General features: G+C 54.0%; 1 long non-coding RNA gene across 1 annotated transcript; it reads left to right on the plus strand.

Annotated features, from left to right (window-relative positions):
* The first annotated feature begins 16,964 nt into the window (after positions 1-16,964).
* Positions 16,965-25,016, plus strand: LOC119049292 (uncharacterized). Its single transcript, XR_005082493.2, has 4 exons — positions 16,965-17,043; positions 18,848-18,996; positions 19,482-19,729; positions 23,085-25,016. It is a non-coding gene; the product is annotated as an uncharacterized LOC119049292 (long non-coding RNA).
* The last annotated feature ends 281 nt before the right edge of the window (positions 25,017-25,297 follow it).

The raw sequence follows: 25,297 nt of genomic DNA on the forward strand, positions 1-25,297 counted from the left end.
TAAAAGACGTGCCTCACCCAGAAGCACAGAGCACCCCTAGTTTCTAGATCATGGTGTCTAAATACCATTCTTCACTAAAAGGAATCAGGGCATTTCAAGGAAATGGCAGGGCTGCCTCCAGAAGGTACCAGATGACCCTGGAACATCTTACGGTGCCAGAAAGTGACGATGTGCTAAATATATATATAAATAAATAATAGGACTTGTCAGTAGGAATGAGAGCCAAACAAAAGTAAATACAGGCCCTGGCTGGAGTGGCTCAGTGGATTGAGGGCTGGCCTGTGAACCAAAGGGTCACTGGTTCTATTCCCAGTCAGGGCACATGCCTGGGTTATGGGCCAGGTCCCCAGTGGGAGGCATGTGAGAGGCAACCACACATTGATGTTTCTTTCCTTTTTTCTCCCTCCTTTCTCCTCTGTCTAAAAATAAATAAATAAAATCTTTTTTTTTTAACAAATTTTATTTATCTTTAGAGGGGAAGGGAAGGAGAGAGAGAGAAACATCAATGTATAGTTGCCTTTTGTGTGTCCTCTGCTGGGAACTGGCCTGCAGGGAACTGGCCTGCAGCCCAGGCATGTACCCTGACTGGGAATCGAACCGTGATTGTCTGGTTCACAGGCCCTCACTCAATCCACTGAGCTACACCAGCCAGGAAATAAACAAAATCTTTTTAAAAAGTTAATATGGTTAAAAGCTAACATTTGGGGGATCTGAGTGAAGGGAATATGGAACTATTGACACTATTTTTTGCAACTTTTATGTAGTCTGAAATCATTTCAGAGTGAAAGGTTGGTTTTTCTAAGTGGGTCTCTTAAAATGAATAAAACGCAGTAAATGAACTGGGGAAAGATGCACACCAGGTAGAAACACGTGTGTGTGCAAAAGCCCTGAGGCTGGACAAGCACATGCTTTCTGAAAGCCAAAAGCGAAGAAAGCCCCAGTGCCGGGGCCAGCGCGGCTGGGAGCACAGGGAGCTGCGGGGTGGGCGGGGCCCGGCCGCTCTGAGGGTTGGGTCCTAGTGACAACAGTAGGAAGGAGCCATCAAAATGCTTTAAGCAGTGAGTGGGGGGAATGTGGCCTTATTGGTGTTCATCGCTCTGGCCCTTGGCTGACCCTCCATAAACGGCAGCCATTAATAATGCCTTGTCTGCTCCACTCTCTGCTATCTCTTCCCCAAGGGACCTTTTAGCTCAATGGAGTTGACAGCAGGTGGCCTCACACTCACAGGCTGCCAGGTTGACCTCTACCACGCTCAAGTCCCGCCCCGTCTTTCCCCTCCTCACCCAACTCTCTGTGCACTTTCTCCACTGGCTTCCTTCTCTCTGTCTTGGTTTCTAGTCTGGGAGTCCCAGAGCTCAGAGGAGCCTGGAGAAGTGTGAGTTCAAGGTGAATGAATGGGCTGTTTGATGGGGATCTCCCTGGGCAACATTCAGGCTTGGTACAGTTCGAGCAGCTGTGGGCTTCCTTTTTTCCAGATGAATCACTGCTCTGTGAGTCTGTGACGACGTGTGCCATCCCCCAGACGTGCTTGGGGCCTTGCAGTGGGAGATGGCAGGCTATGTGCACCCGCAGCTCCTCCTGTGACCAGCATTCACTGCCGTGCACTCTGTGCCGAGCATCCTGCTGGGCATTGCTGTGCATTCCCCAGCCACCCCTGTGAGGGAATACACCATTATGTCCATTTTGCAGAAGAGCAAACTGAGGTCTCAAAGGTTTACTGCCATGTTCAGATTCACACAGCTGGCCCAAAGATCCAGGCCTTCTGACCCCTGAAGCCACACTTCTGCCCCTTGCCTCTCCTGGTGGCCTGTGAGCATCAGCATTATGGGAATCCAGGATACTTGGACAGGCAAGCTGAGCCTAACCCAGGGCTCGTGAAGCAGTTCACTGGGATGCCTTCTGCAAACTCTGGTTTGGCGAGTGATTGCCATGGGAACCACATAGTCTGGGAGAGAGTGAGGCCAGCGCAGCAGGATCTTCCGGATCACTGGATGCACAGCCCGTATATTTATTGTGCAGTGAACTCCTTCTGGCATCCTCTGGGACTGCATAGGGTCACCAGGAGCGGCTGTGCAGGGCAAGGATGAAGGCAAGGGCTCCCTGTGGGGGCCACGCCAGGAGGCCCTGGCCCTGGTGGGAACCCTCCCCAGACCCTCCCCCAGCACTGCCTGGGAGCCTGGCCCTCCAGGAACACCCAGCAGGTCTGCTCTCAGCTCCCAGATCCTGGCCAGTTGAAAACCAGGAAAGAGCACAGATTTGGGGCCAGAAGGAGTTTATTGATCACTTATTCATTCTTTTACTAGATATTTATTCCTTGCCCATGATACACCAGTCACTGCACTAGGTGCTGTGACCTGGGGTTACAGCTGGAAGCCAGCGGGCTCCACACCCACGCAGCTGCCCTTCCGGCGGGCAGGAAGTCCTCACCACGTGCTTTCCACGTCACCATGGGCAAGTCCCTCTCCCTTTCTGAGCTCATATGCAGTATGGGGCCCACAAGAGCCACATTGCAGGGATGCTGTGTGGAGACGGTATACTTGAAACATAGTATGCACCCGCATGCACAACACATAGTAGGGCTAAACGTGCAGTTATGCCATAAATGCCTGTAGGCTGCTCACCTTTCCCCTCCAGCCTCAGAAGGAGTCAGGTGATGATAAAATTCACAAACAAGGAGTCCCAGGCCCTGGGCCCTGAGCCCTGGGGGCACCGTGAGGCAAACACTGACCAGTTGGAGAGACAGCTTTGCCATCATGGAGCATGGGCTTCAGTTTGCCCATTTGTAATGTGGGGGGATCCTGCAACACTTACAGGAGGGAATATGCCTGAGCTGATGGGCAGCATCTCACGGACACTTGCCCATTCCATTCCACTCCCTGGCGCACCCCCAGGGAGAGCGGGGTGCCAGGACACATCCCCGAGCATAGTGTGACTCCAGTTCTGGCCTTCCTTCCACTCCAGCCCAACCAGTTTCTTACCTGAACGTGGGCCTCAGCAGCTGCTGATTTAAGTTTGATTTTCAAAACAGGGCTACCCTGGCCGAGGAGAACGGCCTCTCCCAGTGCCCATCCAGGACTCTGCCTCTCCTGCTCCCTACTTAGCCCCCTTCCGCCCCACGAAGGTATGTTTGGGCAGTACAACACAAGAACTTGACTCCGTGACCCTCCCCACCGCATATCAGCCTGTGCTCCTGGAAGGGCCTGGTGCCCTCAAGGTCAGCCCGAGAACCGCCCCCTCGGCGCACGGCAAGCCTGGGTACAGGCAGGAAGCTCAGCTGGGCTGGTCACAGATAAGAGCAATAGGCAAACCCAACCCTTACGTAGGGACCCAGCAAAACGGGAGAAAACCAAGTGCAAGTTCTGTATGTAATGTTTCAAAAAATACGAAATTTCCAAGTAGCCATAATAGGAAAAAAAATCAAAATGTTGGACGACTTCCTCACACTCGTTTTGTATGGCCCAAGGTTGAGACGGCCTCATCATCTCAGAACTGAGCGCCCTAGAAATCTTTCTTAATCAAGACTGGGACATGGAAGTGGGGTGCACCGTCTGGGGGCTCCCCTCAAGTCTGTCCCTGGAGAATACCGAGGGAAGAGATTTTCTTCTTGCTTCAGTCTGACACCGAAGGAGGTTTGGTTGGAGGGGATGCTGATGAGTTTTCCAGGATTTTCTTTTTCCTTCTCCAACCCTGAATTTCCTTCGCCTTGGCTGGGTGTCAGGGTACATATGTCTGCGAGGACAGGGCTTACAGAGCACATGCTAGCTGTCCTTTGTTGGTGAGATTCTTTGTAGAAGGCCAGCAGGCTGGGAGGAGTCCCGGGTGAGGCCTGCGAGTTTGACAGAGGAACTGTGGAGATGAAGAAGCTCCCAGCCAGGCTGGTCCCTGAGCTGGGAAATCTTTATCAAAGGATCCAGCCCAACCCTAGAAGACAAGGACAGGTGGACAGACATGCCCAGCAAACACGTCCCCCAGTGAGGAAGTCAGAAAACACTCGGACAGCAGAGGGAAAGGAGGTGGAGAGAGGAGAAGGGAGCTTGGGGAGAGGGTCTGAGGGTTTCTTTCGTTTCTTTCTCTCTTAATAGACTCCCTTGTGCCGATCATCTTTAGGTTCACAGCACGACTGCGTAGAAAGCACACAGGTTTCCTGGGCACCCCCGCCCCCAGACACGCCCAGCCTCCCGACTGTCAGCCTCGCCACCAGAGCAGTGCACGCGCTGCTGCTGATGAACCTGCTGTGACACCTCGTTACCGCCCAGAGCCTGAGTCTACATCAACTTCACGGTCAGCGTTGGACCTCCTGTGGGTTTGGACACACGTGTGACGACAGGTGTCCACCACTGTAGTATCATACGGAAGTTCCGCTGTCCTGAAAATCCTCCGGGCTCCACTAGTCGTTCTTCTCTCCGCCTAACCCTGGGCAACTACAATCTTTTTACCATCGCCATGGGGCTGCCTCTTCCACAATGCCGTGCAGCTAGAATCATGCAGCCTTTTCAGGTTGGTTTCTTTCACCTAATAGTACACATTTAAGATTCCTCCACGCCTTTCCATGGCTTCATAGTTCATTTCTTTTTAGTGCTGCTTGATATTCAATTATCTGGATGTTTCAAAGTTTGTTTATCCATTCATTTACTAAAAGACATCTTGGAAGCTTTCAAGTTTTGGCAATTATGAATAAAACTGTTATAAACATCTGTGTGCAGGTTTTTTTGTGTGGACATAAGTTTCCGCTCCTTTGGGTAAATGCCAGGGAGTGCAATGGTTGGATCATATGAGAGAAATATGCTTAGTTTTGTAAGAAACCGTCCAACGGTGTTCCGAAGTGGTTGTACCTTTTTGCACTTCCACAAGCGGGGAATAAGAGTTCCCGTTGCTCCTCATTCTCGTCAGCACTTGGTGTTGTCAGTGTTCCTGAACTTGGCCTTTGTCATTGGTGTATAGTATCTCATTTTGTTTTAATTTGCAATTCCCTAGTGACACATGATGTGAAGAATCTTTTCCCATGCTCATTTGTCATCTGTATGTCATCTTTGGGGAGGTGTCAGTGCTGGTCTTTGGCCCATTGTTTAATTGGGTTCTGCTGTTTCTTATTGTTGAGTTTTCAGAGCTCTTCATATGTTTTGGGTAACAGTCATTTATTGGATGTGTCCTTTGCCGATACTCTCTCCCTGTCCCTGGTTTGTCTTCTCACTATTTTTGAGTGGACGGTCCCAGCCCTTGATGATGCTAAATGTGGTACAGGGTCCAGCAATTTCCGCCCAATTCAGACCTCTTCGAACAGGGCAGTCTTTGCTCTGGGCAACCCTGTGGCTGTCAGAGACCTTATCGGACCTGCCCTGGGGTCTGACGGCCCCACCCTGCCCCACCCAGGCTGCATTCTCCCCATTTCTTCTCAGGGGCTGCCCCTGACTAACCCCAGTGCACACCTGACTCAGTCTCAGCATCTGCTTCCGGCCCAGTTGACCTGGCACCGGAGAGTCAGAATATTGGAACAGAGAAGGGGGACATCGATTTAAAGTGGGATGTCAGAGAAGACCCCACTGACAATGTCATCAGGTTGGGCTAAACCTGGAGCCAGGACAGCACTCGGTGGCACAGGGGTCCAGGAGAGGGGACGCTGGTGCAAAGGCTCTTATCCATGCAGCTGAGGCAGGGGGCACCCAAGGAGTGGGAGGAGATACGCCTACACAGCTTCAAAGATCAGGGTGGGTGGGGCCGCACCAAGCGGCCAGAGTCAGCAGGTTGGACCCCTTCCAGATGCAGTTGGAAGCCACTGGAGGGTTTTCAGTTTAGAAATGACACAATTTGGTTTGCATTTGTCCAAGCCCAAACTGGCTGCTAAGTGGAGAACGGGTTACAAGAGAGCGGGAGCTCATTCAGCATTTTATCGCTCCGGTCAGTGTAAATACCTCAGCCCAACCACCTCTCTCCCGCAGACAGTCACCATGCAGGTGTATGGAACCCCGAACATGCTGCAAACACACCTCACAGTGCCCCGCACTCTAAATCGCTCACAGGTCCTTCTGGACACAGGCATGCATGCATGCACCCATGTTCCTCAACATAAACAGGGCATGTAGTCTTATGCACATATGCACCCAGCAGAGACTTCCCCCATACGTGGCACCAGCAGAGACTTCCCCATGCATATGCAAGCACACATCCCTTTTATACACTTCCTCACACATTTATGAGATATGTTCATGCACAGACACACACATATAGCTAAACAGACCCACCATTTCCCATTTTCTAAGGAGAAGCAGGTCTGAGCAGGGGAGTAGCTGGGAAAAAGATGGTGGGGTTCTATAAGAGGAGGAGGTCACTGCAAGCCTGCTTGGTCACTGCAGAGAGAAAAAGCCCAAGCAAATGCCTGCTTTGCCCTGAACTGCACCAGTGGTTGGGTTCGCCAGTTATCAGTGAGGCTGCGTTTCATCCTTCATTCAGCAGGCTGGGGCCTTCCCCAGCCCCACTCAGCAGTTCCTGTCCACCCACCCCTAGCATTAATCAGCTCGCACCACATGCCCAGTGACTCACAGGACATAGGGGGAAGGGCATGTGTGTACTTTGGGCAAATCTGGACTCCTCAGAAAGGCCTTTTCAAGGTGGCTGGCTCTCTGCAACACCCCCTCCCTGCCAGCTCGGAGCCCCAGCCCCAGGGATGTGCCAGCAACGGGCAGCTCTTCAAACACACACCTTCCGAATTCTGCCTGTGGCGCCCCCAGTGCCAGCTGGAAGAGCTTTCTAATCCTTCCAGCCTCCGCAGAGGAGCTACCTCCTCAAGAAAGTCTTCCCAGATTGTCCCACCAGGCCACTGCAGTTTGAGGTCCCTCCTGTGCTCCTCTCCATCCCAGCAGGGACAGCACCTGCTGGGTTACACTTGCCTGTCTCTCCTTCAGGGCTGAGGGCACATCTGTTTTGTGCACTGCTGCTCGGCACATGGTAGATGCTTAATAACTACTTCTTGAATTAATGAACAAAGGAAACTTGCTGCTATGTACCAGTGCAACTAGACATTGTTTTTGGATGGGATTCCTTGCTCCCTCTACCTTCTTGTTACTCCAGGGACCGCCTGGTGATAACTAAGTCTCCAGCTTGCACCACAGCTTGCCTGTGGCCATGAGTTTTCTTATGCCTCTTCAATCTTCAGCCAACTCTGGCATGTGTTGCCGGAATAATGTTGGGCTTCTAAGGTGGGGCCAAAGATAATGGGGAAGATTTGGAAAATGGGTGACAGGGGCGAAGAAATTCAAGTCAATATACAAGGGGAGGACCCCCAAAAAACAGAATTATCTTCTGGAGGGTGGGACCCTGTAGTACAGGCTTCCCCAACGAGGCGTGTGTTCTAGGAACTCATCTGTATCAGTGGACCAGCTGGTGCTGTTGTGAGAGGTAGTGTTTGGCTTCAGTGAATTTTTATTTAAGACTCTTCAGTGTGTTTGCCCATTTCATGATGGGTGATTTATGAGCACACCTGCCCACATTGCACTGAGTGTTCAGCAGTTTTTGACCAAAAAAAGGGCATGACCCCCATGCCCTACCCTCCTTATTCACCCAGTCTTGTCCAAGCAACTTTTTTTGTTTCCCTGGATAAAAAAAAAAAAAATCCTCAAAGGGAAATGTGTCAGAGACGATACAAAAAATAGCAGAAGCATTAAAAAGCATCAAAATCAACAAGTTCAAAAACTGTTTTGAACACTGGGAAAACCGTCTTGATAGGTGTATTGTGACTGAAGGTTAAACATGTAAGAATAAATACACTATTTTTATAACTAAATTCAGACTTTGGGGCGGTCCCCCCTTGTACATAACTCCCAAATCGGGGAAGGCAGTGAACGTGGCAGAGAGAGGGAGCTCTGGAATGTCGGCGGGGAGGGTCGGGCCGGGCATTTGAGGACTGAACAGAGCAAGAGATGGTCCCAGGAGAAAGACCTTGAACGCCCTGGAGAGGGCGAAGCAGTTTGCTGATTTGAAGAAAGATGCTGCCCTGCTGACGCATCTGTGCCGGGCCAGGAGAGGTGGCTGGATGACTCAGGCCCTGCACCGTCCTGCTGGGAACGGACACTGGGCAAGCAGGGTGCTGGCCTCTCTCACCCCAGGAGAATTTCGCTTCCCTTCCTAAGGAGCAAGTAAATATGAAAAGCAATAGTTACCTTTAGTGAGTGTCTACTCCAGAGAAGACAAGGGCAACCGACTGCCACTTCCCTGCCCACACTGTGACAGACATCACTAATCAATGCCTAGTGCACCCATCACCTCCAGGCCAGGAGGAGATGTCAGATTCTTTTCTTTTTTTTTTAAGATTTTATTTATTTGTATTTACAGAGAGGGGAAAAATAGAGGGAGAGGCACATCAGTGTGTGGTTGCCTCTTGCACATCCCCCACTGGGGACCTGGCCTGCAACCCAGGCATGTGCCCTGACTGGGAATCAAACCGGCAACCCTTTGATTCACAGGCCAACACTCGATCCACTGAGCCACAGCAGCCAGGACCTGAATTCTTTTTAATGCAGAGACCCAAGGAATCAGATCAACTGGAGCTGGTACATAAGGAGAATTCTTTTTGCCAACACTGGTCCTCTTAGTACCAAGTGATTAATAAATCACTCATTCAGTTCTTACAACAAATCCATGAGAAAAAGATTAACTTTTATTTCCCAGATGAAGAGCAAAGAAGGGTCACCATAGTTAAGTTCAGAGGATCTGGACTTAACTGGTTCAGAGGAACCAGAGGATCGCAGTTAGATTCCCAGTCAGGGCACATGCCTGGGTCGCGGGCCAGTTCCCAGCAGGGGTGCATGAGAAGCAACCATACATTGATATTTCTCTCCTTCTCTCCTTCCCTTTCCCTCTAAAGCTAAATACATAAATACATTTAAAAAAAAAAGGAATTGGGCTGAGAGCCCTGACCAGCGTGACTCAGTTGCTTGGGCACATTCTGCAGAGCAAAAGTTCACCAGTTCGATTCTAGGTCAGGCCACATGCCTGGCTTGTGCATTCAGTCCTTGGTCTGGGTGCTTAGGAGAGGCAATTGATGGATGTTTTTCTCCTTCCCTACCCCCTCTTTAAAAATAAATAAATAAAATCTTTTTTAAAAAGAGAGAGTTGAGGCTGAGATTCCGACCTTGGTAGGTCTGTCCCCAGAGTCCACGCCTGCTCTTGCCATTCCCCCTGCCGCCCACTCCATGGTACCATTGCGTTGCCGGCATTGGTTGGGGTTTTGTTGCCTGTCAATCTCCAAACTGCCTACAGAATTTGGGGTCCCCACAGAAAACTGGTATCACCCTCCAAAAGGGCAAGCAAGGACTATTTACCAAAGGTGGCTCTGGCTGAGGGGAACTAAAAGGAATGGTGAAGTCCCTGATGAGACAGGGAAGGAAATGACTGGAAGCCAGAGAGAGCCGTAGCTGCAGAGGGAAGAAGCAAGGGGGACGAACCCCCAGCCCTCTCCTCCCCCACCCCAGGGGCCCTCCAGGCTCCTCCACAGTTCTTCCTATTGGAGACGCCCGACCACGGAGGCAGAGGCATGGGAGCGCGGCTGCTGCTGCAGCCCCGAGAGTCAGCCCCCTGGATTTAGAGCTGGGGGGAAGCGTCAGAGGGGGGAGTTCTGGAGGAGCACACTGAGAAGGCCCCTGGTTCGCTCCTTCCCTGTTTGGGGGCCGAGGATGAGTATTTTTCTTCCTGAGAAGTATTTGTGGGCCAGTATGTAAGTTTCTGTCTCAATCCAAAGGCCTGAGGACGAGGAAGGCCGACAGTGTAAGTCCCAGTCCTAGGGCAGGAGAAGACAAATGTCCCTGCTCAGCAGTCAGGCAGAGAGAGAAAAGTCCCGTGTCCTCTGCCTTTTTGTTCTATTTATGCTCTCAGCTAATTAGATGAAGCCCACCCACCAGGAAGGGCAACCTGCTTCACTCAGTCTACAGATCCAAATCTGAATCGTATATCCAGCAACCCACGCACAGACACACCCGGAATAATGTTTGACCAAGTATCTGGGCACCTTGTGGCCCAACCAAGTTGACACATAAAATTAACCATCATCACACCACAGATGGTGGTGGGCTAGTGACAGCAAAGGCATCCTAAGCAGACTGCCCCGTGGCGTGACCTTGGCAGTGATGTTGACTGCCTAGCATCCCTGGATGCTGTTCATTTTCCGAGATTTCCTGTGGATGCTGTGAGCATCCTCAAGTCCTTCCCACACATCTTTTCTCCACTTAAGAGTGTTGGAGTCCATTCGGCTGTTTGAAACAGGAAAACCTGCCTGGCACAAGCTCCCAGGACATCCCGATGATGCATATAGTGGGGGACAGGTGGGCCAGCAGTGCATCCAGGAAGGATGCATCTGAGCTGCTGGTGCAGGAGGGCGCCAGAGCCTCTCAGGCCCCTTCTGGGTGCCACACTTCTGCTGTCCACAAAACCAGGCAAGCTCGCTCTGAGGTCATTTGTGTTTTCAGATGAGCTGCCTCTGGGACACCCCAGGGGAGAGAGCCCTACTGTGTGTGCCCCAGGCCCAGACATGACTGGCTTTGGAAGGCTGAAAAAGGACAGACTGCCCCAGCCCCAGAAGAGACCCTGCCACAACCCACGTGTGGCTGCTCTGGAAGTTCAGTCATGCAGCAGACACCCCTCCTGGGGGAATGCACCTGCCCCCTGGGGGGACACCCCCACCTCCTCAGCAGCCTCCCTCTGCCAGAAACCTGTGGCTACATGCGTTTATCTTGACTGAGCTGCCCCACAGAGTGGTCAGCTGCGTCACCGCCTCCATCCCCACCCCAATGCTCAGGATTCGGGATTCTGATGTCTCTCTGGATGTTCAATATTTGCTCAGGGAATTCAAAGAAAAGCAAAGCGGAAACCACTAAGGTGACAAGCTGGTGCCTGAGGTAACTGGGCTACACCAGCCCAGGGGCAGGGGACTGGAAGGCCCGGTGATCCTCAGCCCCAGGGGCAGCCTAAGAACAGGCAGAAAGGAACCAACTAGGGTGTGCCTGGCGTCTCCCTCTCCACACCCTCAGCCCCACCCAGCCTGTGCACCCATCAGCACCAGAGTCCTACCCTTTTTCGAAACTGATGCACAGAAACCAGGAGCCAAGGCTCGCCCTTCACTGGGCTGCAGTGAGAGTGGCTCTGATGTCACCTGCCCTGGGGAAGCCTAGGATTGCGGGGGACACAGCCAAAGAAGTGCCCTGGTGGGAAACTGCAGGGAGGAACAGGGTATTGCAGGGGTGCCCTGAAAGAACCAGCTCCTCTCCCTGAGATCCGCACCCTCCCCCTCTTCCTGCAGCCCCTGTGGCTCCTGAGGACAAGCCTCTGGCAAAGCTGGAGACAGATCCTGGGAGGGGATCTGGGGAGAGAGGGACACTTCCTCCCTGCCTTGCCGCTGGCCCAGACACACTGGCTGCCTCTGCCCTAGGTGTCACTAGGCACCTAGGGCAGAGTGACAAGCTCTTGGGGAATGGCCCCTTCCCAGGCCTACCGGGTGTGCACCCTCTCCCAGGATGGATCGCTCTGCCCCCTTGTCTGGGGCAGCCAAGCAAAGCAGCACCCAGAGGGGGCTCAGCTCCTGCTGTGGTGGTCTTCGCTGGCCCCCGACTGCCCTAGACCAGGGGGCTCACTCAGCATCTGTGAGCTTCTCTCTCCCGTCCGTGGGTCAGGAGAAAAGGACTGGGTGGGGTGGGCAGGCTGGGGCTGGGGGACCAAGTACAGGAGAGTCCGCCTTTCATCTTGGCTTTGTAAGAGCCAGGCAGCAACCCCCCCTCCCCTGCCCCCAGGCTGGCTGGCATCGCACCATAAATCTCCAGGATGCTGCAGCTGTGACTGGATTATTTATAGCTCCAGCCTTATATTTCTAACTCGAAAACATCACACAAAGGGAAAGGTAATGAAATCTCACCTCTCCTGCGTGTCCCTCACTCCAAACTGCAGGGCCTCCAGAACCCTTGTGGCTGAAGAAGGATAGAGAGAGAGAGGCCCGCAGCCCCCACCCCTGCTGTCCCCCTCTCCCTGCCTCGATCTGTCAGTCACGCACTAGCGGTCCCCTCACACGTGGTCCCTCACAGTCCTTTCTCTCTCACACGTCCATTTCCTCCCAGATGCACAGACAATTCTGTCCCTCCCCCCTCGGCTCTGCCTGCCTGCGCCCTTCCCACCCCGCAGATGCACTCCCCACACCCTTGCCCTTTTCCTCTCGCCACCTCTCCCGCCACCGCTGTCTGCCTGCATGACTCACGCCTTGCGCTGGTGTGTGTTTGCTTTTTTGCTTTGTCAATGAAGACACTGGCACATTAATTACCAGGCCTGTCCTCTGAGAGGCACGTCAGCATCTTGGCAATAGCGGGTGGAGGTGTCAGCTCACACTCATCTTGCTTTGCCTTTGAAACTCCCATGGGCATCATCTCCCCAGGGAGCCCCACTCCGTGGCATGTGGCAGTGAGGACACGCGTCCCCGGGCTTGATGTGCACAGACACACAGAAAGCACAGGCCACAGAACACGCCTGTCGCTCCGCAGGAGGGGGCATCTAAGGCTGTGCTCTGCACATCGGATGCCAGGCTGGGTGGGGTGTGTGTTTACAGCGCAGAGCACGAGTGGGCCCTCCTCCTGCCCCTCCGTGTTGGTGTCTCGGTGGGGTGACGCAGAGTCAGCCTTGTGTCACGTCACCCCACGGGCACACGTCAGAGACGCAGAGCCCTGTGCGCGCTTCTGTGCAGAGCCAAGGCCCAGCCCCCTCCATGCCTGGCCCCCTCGGTCCCTGGGGCCCAGGCCCACAGAAGAATAAGAATGATTAGACATCAGTGCTTCCCACTGCCCCCCAGCCTGACATGGACCTGACATGGACCTGACATGTGTGTGGGGATTCAGGGAAGACACGGACTATCCCAGTTTGCCCTGGGCTGGGGCCGGAGGACAGGGCTGGGGGACAGAGACCCTGCAACCCACCATTACAGCACAGCGGCATGTCTTGAAAGCCTCTCTCATTTCGAATCTTAAAAACTCACCCGGCTTTTAGCATTATTCATATAACATATCTGTCATCATGGCAGTTTTAAAATGTCTTCATTACCTATCGTCAAAATTTTTTTCTAAAGCTTTTACTTAATAGTGACCTTCCTGGAAGTTGAGTCTCAAAAAACCCTCCAGCTAATCCTGGAGACTTGGAGACACAAACACGAAATATCGAGGGGACGGGCCCGTGGGGTAAGGGTACGAACAAGGACTCTTAGGGTTACATCCTGGCTCTGCCAATTATTAGCTGTGTGACCTCAGCTAAAGCAGGCAAGCTCTCTGTGCTTCAGAACTTTGGCTTGTAAAATGGGCATAACAATAGTGCCCCCCACATGGGGCTTTTATGAGGGTTAAAGGCATTCGAGTATGGAAAGTGCTTAGAACAACGGCTGGTACCAGTATTTTTCTGTAGCAGACCAACAGGAAGTCACCAAACCAACGACAGAGACCGAAATCGGAGGTCATTCCTGCCTCCCTCCTAGGACGTGCCCCAGTCCCCAGGGCCTTGCCTCACCTGCAGCTGCAGGCCCCTGTTCACGCATTCTGTCTGCAAGGCGGTCGGGCAGTGTTGCCCTGGGTTCCGGGCATGGTTGCTGCACCGGGTGGTCGGGGCTGCCAAAGACCTTCCAGAGGGGGAGGCAGAGACACGCACACGGCGTCTGGACCATATTCCCCACTGAAGACCCAGAGATGAGTAAATGTCACTGCTTGTTTCAAAGACTGACTGCCCAGCTGCAGGGAGCGAGAGGCACAGATTAAAGAGGTGAGTGCAGCGCGATGTGACTACAATGACAACGTCCCAAGACGGCCCAGGCCTGGGACCCTCTTGCCTGGTGTATATGTCAGTAAGGTCTCTTTTCTCACAGCACCGCACCTGCAGGGCATTCTAGAACCACCTGTACATGTAAAATAACAACACCCCCCTCCCACTCCAGACCTACTCCATTCATCTTCCTCGAACTTACTGCCATGTGACATATTCTCACATATTTTGACAAATGTTGACAGATGCTGCCCCACTGACATGGAAACTCCCTGAGGGCAGCACCATCGTTTTGCTTCGTCATAAGTCCCCTGTGCTCGGAGTGACAATTGGCAGGTAGTAGATGGTCCGTAGGTGTCTGTTAAGTAAGAAAAGGGTGGGCAGCCCTGGCCAGCGTGGCTCAGTTGGTTGGAGCATCATCCTGTACACGGGAAGGTTGCAGCTTTGATCCCCAGTTGGGGTACATCGATGTTTCTGTCTCACACTGATGTTTGTTCTCCTCTCTCTCTTTCCTCCTCTCTCCCTAGAAGCAATGAAAACATGTCCTCCAGTGAGGATTTAAGAAGTAAAATTAAAAAGGGAACTGTAGGCAAATCACTCTTCAGTGTCTCCACTTTCCCTTCGGTGAAATCAGTGATGAAACCCCACTCTCACTTGTCCACAGGAAACTCTGACTTGAAAAGAGATCATCCATGACCATCAGACATGCTTTTGACTCATCCACAGACAGATGCACATAAATCCAGCTGTGACCAAACCCACACACGGCTCTGCAGTCCCTGTTGTTTAAGCAACGAGGAGCTGTGGACACAGGGTGTCCACTCCACAGACTCGGCCCTGAAGCTGGTCCATCCAATCCTGGAAATGGTGAACACACGCTCGGCCACGTTCAAGTTCAAGTAAAACCTGGGAATGCACTTTTCTCTTCCCTGCTCAGTGAACTCCTACTCACTTGTCAAAACCCAAGCCACACTGCCCAAGCTAAAGCAGTTCCCCACCCCATTACCAAGTCGTGGGTTTCTGGAACTCTTCCCCACTAGACTGTGAGTATATCGATAACAAGGACTTGGGCTTGTTTGTGACCACGTTCTGATTCTGAAGAAATGGTCACTGACCAGGTGAGCAAACACAGCAAGGACAGTCCCTATTTCTTGACTCCGAGAGCCTGATTGTAATTCTCATTCCACTCCAATCAGGCAGGCGTCAGCTCTGCTGAGGGGGAGGACGTTACTGTTTGGCAGCGGCAGTTCCTGGTTTCGATAACCTGCTTCAGCCAGGTTGGAATCTATTCCAAGTTAGCATTTGTTTACACTCTGCGGGCGGTGGAGGGGTGGAGGAAAATAGTCACATAATCCAGGGGAGACCACGCCATGCTGTAGAGGCGCCCTCTTCCTAAAGCCATGGACCCCCAGCGTCCAACCTCCTCACAGCCACTGGGCTGATGGAAACAGGAGCCCCCAGGGGCTCAGCTTTCCCAACAGGTCAGCAGCCCCTCTTTAGGGGTGGAATCAGCTGGGAAGGAGAGGTCAGGCTCCTGGGGCCCAATGGGGGCGGCCCCACCCCACCCCGCCCCCACCCCCGGCCTGCGCTCAGAGAGGTCGAATCCCACCCTGCACTCCTGTGAACGCCTGCTCCTCCCTCAGCAGCTCAGGCACAGCCAGTTCCTTGACCCTCCCCAGGCCTGGGTAAAGCACACACGCCACCTGTCCACAGCTTCTCCTGGAGCTCAGAATTCTCTGGGCTCTGAAACAAAATTTGTTTTACAAAATTGGCTTTACCAACAACCCTTCTGCCTTCAGCTTGTCACCCCCACTGTCTTCACTAACCCTGAACCCCCCTTTTTCCTTTAGGAAGAGAAGACCATCAGCATCAATATGTCATAACTGACAACTGACTTCACAGTTTACTATAATCTATTGTGTCTCATTTGATCTCTTTTGTGACGCAGCTGAGCAGGGCTGGTGAGGACAGGACATTGTGGACATCAGGCCTTCAGAGAGTCGCCAGGAGTTGGACCTGACCCAGGAACCCCACACACACACACACACAGGTCCCAGGCACCTAACACCCAGCGCTCAAAAGGAAGCGCTAGTCTTTCTGCTTGACTGCAGAACAATTCAGAGCTCAGAGGCACTTCTCTGGTATCACTAGTACAGAAGAAATTTGAACCCCCTTCTGTCCAATCCCAGAGCCTGAAGGGACTCTTTCCAAAGACCCTATCTCTGATTTTCACAGCCTTTTCTGGGGGAGCCCTTGCTGAGGAAGGAAACCTATAACCTGAATCCCCAGCCCAATGGGGACAAAGCTAAACCACCAAAAAAGGGCCAGAGAGCAAAGACTCAAGCTCCAATTCCCCCTCAGCCTTTGACCTCCCTCCGCCCAAGCCTGCACCCAGAGCTGGGCGATGAGGTTGGGCTGTGACCGCAGGAGGGAGGGAGTCTGGTTCCAGACCCAGCTCAGCTGCACTGCAGCCTTGAGCCCCTACCCCAGGCTCCCCGGCTCCCAGGCTCCCCGGCTCGTGGGCTCATCTCTAGAGTGGAAGTGCTCACAGTGCCATGCAGGGCTGGGCTAAGGCTCGGATGTCCTGGCAGGCAAATGCCTTTCACGTGTGCGGTGCTCAGAATCCACTTATTCCTTTCCTTCTCTCCCCTGCATGTGACATTTCCTTCAGAAAACATCTCATCTCCAGCTTTGGTTTCTCATCAGGAGAAATACGTGACTTCAGGTGCGCTGTGCTGGGCACTCAATGAATGTCCATCCCCTGGGGCAGGTGAAGGGGACAAGCTGGATGAAGGGGTCGGTGGGGACAGAGCTGAGCAGAGAGTGGGGAGGGGTGGGTGGGTAAGGTGGAGAGGGTTGACCTCCTGTCTCACTCAGGGCACAGGGAAGGGCAGGGCAAGGCCAAGAAGGCCCTGCTCCACCTGCCATTTCGTTGATGGTGGCCTTGTGCAAATGGCCTGCTTTTCCCTTTCCGGGCCTGTTTTCTCCCTGCAAAGTGGAGCGATCTGAAAGGTCCCCGTCACCCGGAATTTTCTAGCATACTCCGAGTCAGCCTTTCTCCAGGATGGTTCCTGATCCGGCTGAGGAGGCCTGACCCTCCTGCTCCTCCATAGCCTTCTGCCCGCCTTTTCATTCTCCCGCCACTGCACCCTCCTACCCTCTCCTTCTCAGACATGTGGGGTTTATTTTTAACCAGAGTTTGCCAGCAAGATCTGGAAAAGCCAGTCTGCAGAAGCTGTTCCAGGATTTGTTTGCTGCCTCCCCCACAGTAAAAGGGTAAATAGGTTGGGGCAGGGAGACCTGCCCACCGGTGTGGAGTGAAGGGCAGCAGACCTGGGAACTAACACAGCTGGGTCTTCCTCCACCGGCTGGGCTGGAAGCCCTCCCCTCCCCCATCCCCCGCCCTGTGGTGGTGGGGAGGAGAGGGTGCATTGTGGCCGGGGAGGAAGTGGAACCTTCTGGGCTTCCTGAGTCACCTCCCCAGCAGGAGCTGATTGGCCAGGGCTTCCCTCTTCCCTGGGGAGTGTCTGGGCAGAGTGGCGCAGTGCCCTGTGGAGCAGGCCCGGCCTCTGTCCCGCTCTGGCACGGGGGAGGGGGCAGGTGAGGTCAGGTTACCCAACAGGCGGATTAAGCATGTGCTTAGGGGTACTGGCGGTAAAAGGGCAACAAAACGTTTGATTTGGTTTGGGCTTTTTCAGGGGTCTGATTCTTATTATTTCAAACATAGCAAGGAAGTGGTCACCCTGGGAAAAATCAGAACTTTGTGGGATTTCCTCTCTCTGATTTAAAGGTTCAGAGTGGTTTTTATTTTGAATTTCATGCCAGTGGGTAGGGGGAGGTGCACCTTAGCCTCTCAGTTCTTAGGGCTGCTCAAGGTCTTAATCCAGCTCAGGGTAAACCAAGGATCAGAAAGGGGGCGGGGACCTGAGGTATTGATGGGGAGCTAGCATGTGACCTCAGCATAGTTCTGTGGCCTGGAGGGGGAGCTCTCGGACAGAAGGGGGCGCTGCACTGTCACATGGAGGGTGAGGCCCGAGTAGAGCACACAGACTTCGGGGGGGGGGGAATAAAGGTGTGGACAGTGGTGGGAAGTGTGGGGCAGGATCGCTCAGGGCCCTGGAACCAAGCCCAGCAGCCTGAAATGCCCACCGCTGGACCAGACGTGGCATTTGCTCTCCCTCCGCTCCGTCCAGAAACGGCACGGCTCTTGGCCAGAGGTGGCCAAAGTCATGGCCACTTTGGAGGAGGAGCTGGCAGTCCATTTTCTGGAAGATGGTTCCCAGGATGGCACTCGGCCTGAGTCCCCTGTGGGGCACAGCAGGATCTTGGGCCCGCTGTCCTGGAGTCCCCTAGAGAAGGAGCGACGGCCTTTCCGGCCAATGAGCAGCCAACAGCAAATATTTGCTGAGCACCTACTATAAACTAGGTGCTTTCTGTGTATTACCTCAGTGAACCCTCATACCACTGTGTGCTGTGGTCACTTTGTCCCCACTCTATAGGTGGGGACACAGGCTCAGAGCTGTCTGCACCTGCCAAAGAGCACGCAGCTAGCTCTTGGCAGGCTGAGGGCGTAAACCCAGTTATCTGACTCCGCCCAGAATACTTGATTCCACACCACAGGCCTCCCCGCTGCTCCAGGCCTGCGAGAAACAGAGACCAGCTGCCTCCCTCACCCTTCTCTGGCCCCACCATGCACCCCTCAACCTCTACAGAGCAACATACAGTTGTGGGCCCTCCCACTACGGCCAGGAAGACAAACAAGCTTTCCAGGCCCCAATATCCGGCAGGGCCCAAGGCAAAAATGAAAATGTGGAATCCCTTGTTCAAAAGTATTAAGAATTTCAGGACAGGCCCTGGCTGGTGTGGCTCAGTGGATTGAGTGCCGGCCTGTGAACCAAAAGGTCGCTGGTTGGATTCCCAGTCAGGGCACATGCCTGGGCTGTGGGCCAGGTCCCTGGTTGGGGGTGTTTGAGAGGCAACTACACATTGATGTTTCTGTCCATCTCTTTCTCCCTCCTTTCCCCTCTCTAAAAAGTAAATATATATATATTTTATTCATTTATTTATTTTTTAATTTCAGGATGGCAATAGCAAAGCATTAACCCATCTTCAGCACTGGGACCTGGGGTGACCGCCTAGGCCCACATCCATGGCGCCAGGCCTCCCTGGAAACCACACGACCCCCAAAACAAACTCCTTCCTTACCTGGGAGATTCCATAGTCAAGTAGGTACGTGGCAGTTCAAGGGCCCTGAGAGTACAGGCCTCGGGAAGTGAAGGCTGCCCCAGCCCAGAGGCCCTCCCACTTGTCCTCAGATGCTCCGACCTGGCACTCTCGCCTCCCAGGTCACCTCTGCCCACCTAGAGCCCATCAGGTGCTGTCTGAGCTGGGATGAGGCAAGTGGGCCCCGAGGGTATCTGATGGCAGAGCTATAGAGCAAAGCCCCCCTTCTCTTTTTGACTGACTAACCCCAGCACCTGTTCCTTCACCTGTTCCTTAACCCTTGCCTCTTCCCTCATCTGACCAGCATTTAGCCATCATCCGATAGTCTGCTGAGGATTCAAGAATGAATTCACTCTGGAACAGTGCCTGCCCCGACCCATTGACATTTGCAGGAGAGGAAGTGGTAGCTTCTGTACGATGTCACCAGGGAGCTGAACCCCATGCTGAATGTGCCTACTCACAGGCATGATCTCGTTTAACCCTCCCCACAGCCCGGCAGGTGGGCATCACGCCCCTTTAACCTGAGAGGAGGATGAGGCTCTGAGAGCAACGGAGTAACATGCAGAAGGTCCCACAGCAACTGACTAGCGTGCAGAGACCAGGATCTGGGCCCACAGGTCTCTTCAATTTCAGCACAAGCTGCTCCTAACCCGGCCTGCAAGGAGCCCTTTCTGACCCAGGACAGGGCTCAGTGTCATCGCTGTGCTGACTTTCTCCCTCACACGCGATCCTGTCCCAGGTGAGTCCCTCCACTGCTGTGCTCTGTGTACCAGCCCTTCCTCCGAGGGTCCCGTGGGCATTTACACACTTAATGCTCCGTGGTGCATTGATGGCACCGTGGTGTAGGTACAATTCTTATGCCTGTCTTCTCGGTAGAGGGGCCAACGCAGGGGAGCAAGACAAGTAAACAGAAGAGTTGGGATTCATGCCCAGGCTCTCTGGCCCCAGAATCCATGCTCTTGACCACTACACACAGCCGGAAGCCCCCTTCCTGGGTTCAAGTCCTGGTGCTCCAGCAGCACCACGTGTTGGCTCCTCCTTGTGTGTCTGGGTCCCTCATCTGTAACCTGCGGACCACAGCGCCCACTCCGCAGGGCTGTGGTGCGGGCCAGGTGGGTGGCACGTGCACGGCACTCAGAGCCCCACGTACACAGACGGGGCTGTGTGAATGGCGGCCACCATCAATCTGACTGCTCGTCCGTACTTCCTCTCCTTGGTGTCGCCTCCCCTCTTCAAGGCTGTCGTTCAGTAATTCCTGTCCGCCTTCTGCTGCATGCAGCCTCATTCTCAACTAGCTCCTTCCTTATAACTATGCTTATGTCTCTCTTAACTGTTGTCGAAGAAACTATTCCTTCCTGCCCCCTGTCTGCCAGGTTCTCTCCTTCCCTTCAAATACAAGACCCGGGGCCAAGCTGGCCTTCTGCTGTCCCCACACTTTACCCCCCATCGCCTCACACACCCTGCGTTCTAGCTTCTGTCCCGCCCCCCATCTTGCACATACCACTCTGGCCAGGGTCTCCAGGGACCACCCCGCTGCCACACTGAAGGGACACCTTCTCGGCCGTATCACCAACTGGTGGCATCTCCTTTGGCAGACAGGACGCTACTTCCTGTGATTGTCCTTCTATCTCTCTCACTTTTCATTCTCCCCACCCCAGGCTCCTCCCCCTCCAACCCTGGAAGGGGCGCCCCTCCCAACATTCATGTCCTCTCATTCCACCCACTTTCCCTTGGGGACCTCATCCAAATTCAGAGCTCGGCTACCACCCACAAGAAGACAACACAGGTCTCATCTCCTGCTCAGGCCTGTGTGCAGAGCCCGGATGGGCACGTCTACCTGCTTACCTGGCATCCCCGCTCCGCGCCACCCACCGCTGACCCACCGCACTTCAGGGCCTTGTCCACGGTGGGCCTCGCCTCTTCCCCTAAGCCTGCTCCGTCCCTGGGAACCCAAGCTGAGGGTGTCGGAGCACCACCAGGGCCTGCCGCCTCTCCTCCTAGCAGCTCTTAGACCCTCCCAGAAATGCAGCCCTACCTGAATCTGGCCCCTCACCTTCTGCCTGGATCACTGCCATCACCTCCTAGCTGCTTTTCCAACTTGGTCCTCACCCTGCTAGAAGGATCTTTTCTGAGGGCAAATCAGATTGTGTCCCTCTGCATATTACGCACCCTCGAAGATACTCCCTTCAACGGCCACTCAAGATTAATCCCAAGCCCATCATCTGAGCCCAGGGTGTCCTGCTTGCTGGTTCTGCCTCACCTCTCTTCACGCTCCAGCCAAACCAAGCCAACTCCTTGCCCTTCTCTGGCCAAATCTTGCTCTTCTCCCTCCCAGCCCCCCTTCTCCCTGCTCTCTCCTTCCTTTACAGGCCCCACCTCTGGAAGGGGTCTCTGTCCCCAGTGCCCTGCCTGTTTTCCTCTGGTCACAGCACTTACAAGTCCCCTTCCCTTCCCAGCACAGAAAGTGTAGGGGAGGGCAGGGGGCACCACAGCCAAGCAAGAATAAGGGTGACAATACCCAACATTCATTAAGAGCCAACAAACCAAGCCAAGATGGTGTCTGAATTCCTCCAACGACCTCGTGAGGGTAGTCCCATTTCACAGGAAGACGGTGAGGCTGTGAGAGACAAGTAACTTGCCCCAAGTTAACAGCAGAGCCAGGATTTGAACCCAGACATATCAGTCAGTTTGCTGGGTAAACTCAAGTTTTCACTGAAGCGCGGGTCTTTGATAAGCATTGGAGGAGAAGCAGGAGGAGCGAGGAGGACAGAGGGAGGGGGGGCAACTTTGCAGCAGAAGCGACAGCCTGCCCTGGGCTTCTCCAGCCTCCTCTGCCATCCTGAGGGAGCAGGGACCCCGCTGCAGGCACTGAACCTCAGTGGGGAGGACGGAGCCCTAGGAGGAGCCACTGGCAGGTGCCACTGGAGATGAAGGAAGGGATAAGGAGGTCAGACTCTGACTCAGCTGGTTCCCAGGGAGGAGACCTTGACCTGGACCGAGTGGGATTAAGAACAGGAGGTGTGGGCTGTCAGGGGCCTCCCTGTTCCCAGGGTGCTGCTGGAGGCAGCGCTGTGGCCGGCTGACACCTGCTGACCCCTTCTGCCTCCATGGGGGAGGGGCAGGCTGAGGACAGGTAGGAGTCAGTGACAGGGGGTGTGAGCTTGGGTTGACGAAGAGCTGTAGCTGCCAGCTCCCTGCTCTCAGGCCAGCCCAACAGCCTCTCCCAGCTCCAGCTGGGTTGCTGTCCTCACTAAGGCCCTTCAGGGGCCGGACCAGCCTGACGCCTGAGAAGCAGCCTCCCCTCGGCCTAGCCATGCAGTGTAACCTCAGGTGAGAGGGAGGACCTCACGGCAGCTCCAGCTTTCCCCCTCTCTGGCCTACCCTGGGAAGCTCCCCATTGCCCCTCTCTCTGTCCCCTAAAACGATCCTAACTCTGGAGGGCTCCCTCTCCCCCTGGAGGGCATGATGGCAACTCCCCAAGTCACAAACTGGTTGCCTGGTCTCAGCCGGACAGAGCATTGTAGGCCTGTGGCCCTGTACAAGCGGGGAGGGTGGAGTTTGTAGGAGGCGGTCACATGACTGTCTGGGCCGAGACCCAGGGCGCAGAGTTAATTCCTTCTTGTTCACGTGGCCCAGCATTCCAGAGCTGCCTCTCCAGGGGTGCCGGCCGCCAGCGTTGCCCCAGGCACCCCCAGTGACCCAAACCTGTTCTCAGAGGCAGCGGAATCTCCCGGAGCTGTGGCTCCTCGGTCATGAACTTTCAGGATCCAAATTCAAGGGCTCATTCTCTCTTGTAGCACAAACCCAGGCCTCCCCGAAGGGTTTGCACTGGTGGAGAGTGTCGTGCAGCAGCTGGCACTGGGAACATACGAGTGACCTTCAGATGTGAGAGGCGGGCCGCAGGGCAGGGCCAGTCACTTCCTGCCTTGTCTGTGAAGTAGGGGTAATAATAGTACCCGCTACGGTGTTTTCCTGTTAAAGAAACCAGTGGCCTTAAAAGTTTGCCATGGTAAAGGAGAAAGAGTTTATGACAATGCCTAGGCCACTGTCGGCCCCTACGTTCATACTCAGTAGTGTTTCTCCCTCCTTTTCAGCCACGGTTTCCCCGGTCTGTCACCTAAGACAGCAATTCTTCCAGCTTCACGAAGCCACCCTGTGTGGTGGGGGGAGAGAGGACGGCCGCTACTGGCAAGGAAGGCACTGAACACTGCCGGGGGCACCCAGCCCCTCTGGCCACCACCCCACCGCTCCCCACCCTCACTCCTTCCAGGGAACACCCCGCTCCCAAGCCACGCAGGGGCTCCCTTAGGGAGCCAATGCACCGCAGCAACGTAGGTGCCAAGGGTATGGGCCAAGGACAGACGGACAGACACACGCCTGCACAAACGCATACCCCTTGCCCAGGAGCCTGTGAAGAATAATAGTGAACTCCTGCCTGGGGCCGGGGGTAGGGGACACCCCGGACCCAAACTGGGGCTCTGACCCAAGTCCAGCTCCTTGCCCTGGACCTTCTTTCTTGTCGTTGGCTTGTCCCAAGGTCTTCCTCCAGGAGACACCTATTATAAATCTAAGCTTCTTTGAGCATCTAATACTGCTGAAAAGACACACAGAGTAACTGCCAACAGCGCCTCCCTCAGCGGAGGGAGGCTGGAGCCCAGGGCCGGGAAAGAGCCTGACTGACTCTCCACTGAGTAACTTTTCATTGCTACTTGATTTTTGAAAAATCATGCACATGTAATAGGTTTTTAAAAATTAAAATACTCTACCCCTGGGATGGAGTGATGGTGAAGGGCTTTGCTCGCTGTGCTAAGGACTTTGGACCCGATCCTGTCGGCAATAAGGAGCCAGGGAAGCTTTCTAAGCAGGGGACATGGTGCACTCAGATGTGAAGAAGCGTTGACTGCTACAGAGCGTGGCCTGCAGTGGGCGGAGACTGAAGCCACCAGGAGACCAGGGGAGGATGGGGCCCTTCCTTTTTTGTGTGTCTAGCCTGAAGCAGGGACCCACGGATTGTGGGTCCACAATATGGTACCCACAGAGAAGTAAGTGACCCCAAAGGACATGAGACAACCAAGGCAGGCCCATCGAGTTAACTGTCACCTCTTTGTCCCCAAAACAAGCTTGTAGGGCTGATGTTCCCCATGGAAATTAAAACCCCTTCTGCTTTCTGCCCACCTCTGTTCAAACAAAGCTGAGACAGAGGGGACTTGTTCTTTAGTGGAGGTCGGGGGTAGCTGGCAGCTGAGGGAGGCTTCAGAGGGGCAGCCTTGCCCCAGAAGCCCTGCTTGGACACACCTCTTCGACAGCACCACCATGTGTCCCCAGAACACTGAGCCTAGGAAATGCCCTCTCTTCGTGGCTTCCCCATGTCCCTCCTGTGGACAGCTTTGCTCGCTGGCTCGGCCAGGCTCCCACAGAGACGCCAGGAGATGGGGACAGGGCTGGGGCATGGGGCTCAAGGGCTGAGTAGTCTGGGTTTCCTGAGCCCTGCAGATCAGAAGTCAGAGGCCCTCTGCAGACAGCAACATGGGAGTCGGTGGGGTTGGGGGCAGTCCAAGCGCCAGGCCAGTCTGGGTTTGACTTGTGTACCAAGGATGGATGGATGGATGGCCTTGGGTGTTTATTAACCTGTCTGTGAGATGGAACTCAGCACACCCTCGTCATGGGCTGGACGAAAACTTGGCTACCCAGCACGTCACACAGCACCAGCATGCCACTTGTCTCTCTCAGCTCCCTCTTTAGCAGTGGGGAGAGAGTGCCAGGCAGACATGGGTGACGGGGAGACAGGAGAGAAACTCCAAGCTCAAGGGAAGGTGGGAGGAGTCTTGGTGGATATTCTCTTCTCTCTCACTACTTACTTTTATGCCCAGATGGTTGCTTATCTGTCTTTAAACCAGAAGTTTCCCCCTGACATATGTGACTCAGTTGGTTGGGCATTGTCCTGCAAAGCGTAAGGTTGTGGGTTTGATTCCTGGTCATAGCACATGCCTGGGTTTTAGGTTCAATTCCTTGTCAGGACATGCACGAGAGGCAGCTAATAAATGTTTCTCTCTCACATCATTTCAATGTTTCTCTCCCTTTCTTTCTCCCCTTCTTCCCCTCTCTCTAAAAATAAATAAAATTTAAACAAAACAAAACAAAAAACCTTCAGAAGTATCTAGTCAGCAAAGGGAAAGGTAGTATGAAGGTCCATAGCTCAAAGGTTGCAAAAAGATTCTACTAGTTCAGGCCCACCTGATATTTACAGTTAAAAACCTAGAAACTTCTCTGAACATCCTCTTTCCCAAATGGTCTGGCTGCAAGAGAC

Source organism: Artibeus jamaicensis, unplaced genomic scaffold (genome assembly GCF_021234435.1).
Source record: "Artibeus jamaicensis isolate MK-2021 breed Jamaican fruit bat unplaced genomic scaffold, CSHL_Jam_final contig_851, whole genome shotgun sequence".
In the NCBI taxonomy this organism is placed as follows: Eukaryota; Metazoa; Chordata; class Mammalia; order Chiroptera; family Phyllostomidae; genus Artibeus; species Artibeus jamaicensis.